Source organism: Coturnix japonica, unplaced genomic scaffold, assembly GCF_001577835.2.
Source record: "Coturnix japonica isolate 7356 unplaced genomic scaffold, Coturnix japonica 2.1 chrUnrandom785, whole genome shotgun sequence".
Taxonomy (NCBI): domain Eukaryota; kingdom Metazoa; phylum Chordata; class Aves; order Galliformes; family Phasianidae; genus Coturnix; species Coturnix japonica.
The window spans coordinates 22050-23554 of NW_015440144.1; the positions used below are offsets into that span (position 1 = coordinate 22050).

Sequence of the window (1505 nt, forward strand, 5' to 3'; positions counted from 1 at the left end):
TCTATAGGGTTCTATAGGTCCCACCTTCTCTCCATTGGCCCCTATAGGGCCGGCTTCTCCTATGGGGCCCATTCGACCTTTGGGGCCTTCGGGGCCGTCGGGGCCACGAGAGCCTGGAACGCCAACGTCACCCTATGGGGTAATTAAGGCATTAATTAATTAAGGCATTAATTAAGTAATTCATCAGGTCATTAATTAAGGCATTAATTAAGGCATTAATTAATTAAGTCAGTCATTAAGTCAGTCATTAAGTCAGTCATTAAGTCATTAACAAGCTCATTAATAATCACATGATTAATAAGCTAATGAGCTCATTAATTACCCCATTAATAAGATAATGATCTCATTAATTACTGCACTGATAAGATAATGAGCTCATTAATTACCCCCATTAATAAGCTAATGAGTTCATTAATTACCCCATCAATAAGTTAATGAGTTCATTAATGACCCAATTAATATGCTAATGAGTTCACTAATTACCCCGTCAATAAGCTTATGAGCTCATTAATTACCCCGTTAATATGCTAATGACTTCATTAAGTACCCCATCAATATGCTAATGAGCTCATTAATGACCCTATTAATAAGCTATTGAGCTCATTAATTAACCCATCAATATGCACACGACCTCATTAATTACCCCAATAATAAGCTAATGAGTTCATTAATTGCCCCTTTAATAAGTTAATGAGCTCATTAATTACCCCGTTAATTAGCTCATTAATCACCCCATTAGTAGGCTAATGAGCTCATTAATTACCCCATTAATAAGGTAATGAGCTCATTAATTACCCCATCAATAAGCTAATGAGCTCATTAATGACCCCATTAATAGGCTAATGAGCTATATACCCCGTTAATAAGCTAATGAGCTCATTAATTACCCCATTAATAAGCTCATTAATTACCATGTTAACGAACTAATTGAGATAATGAGCTCATTAATGACACCCTTAATTAGTTGCTGAGTTAATGAGCTCGTTAATGAGGCTCATTAACCCCATTTACCCATGTTAATGAGCTCCTTAATGAGGCTGAGTTAATGAGCTCACTAATGAGCTCGTTAATTAGTCGCTGTGTTAATGAGCTCGTTAACCCCAATTAACCCCATTAATGAGCTCGTTAATGAGGCTGAGTTAACGAGCTCATTAACCTCATTTACCCCCGTTAATGAGCTCATTAATGAGGCAGTGAGTTCATGACCTCACTAATGAGCTCGTTAATTAGTCGCTGTGTTAATGAGCTCGTTAACCCCAATTACCCGCTCTCCTTTGGGTCCCACGTCGCCTTTGAAGCCCGGAAATCCTTCTTCACCCTGAAATGTGTGGGGCGGTTATAGGGCAGATATAGGGCAGCTATGGGGCAGATATAGGGCAGCTATGGGGCAGATATAGGGCAGATATAGGGCAGCTATGGGGCAGATATAGGGCAGCTATGGGGCAGCTATGGGGCAGATATAGGGCAGATATAGGGCAGCTATGGGGCAGCTATAGGGCAGCTAT

The 1505-nt window shown here is 39.9% G+C and overlaps 1 long non-coding RNA gene across 1 annotated transcript in view; it reads right to left on the reverse strand.

Annotated features, from left to right (window-relative positions):
* The window catches only part of LOC107307691, a 7627-nt gene extending 6305 nt beyond the window's left edge, over nucleotides 1-1322 (reverse strand). The window contains exons 1-2 of the long non-coding RNA XR_001552482.2: nucleotides 1265-1322; nucleotides 25-132 (exon numbers count right to left, since the gene is read on the reverse strand). This is a non-coding gene — a long non-coding RNA (uncharacterized LOC107307691). The remainder of the gene's footprint in view (nucleotides 1-24; nucleotides 133-1264) is intronic.
* Between the last annotated feature and the right edge of the window lie 183 nt (nucleotides 1323-1505).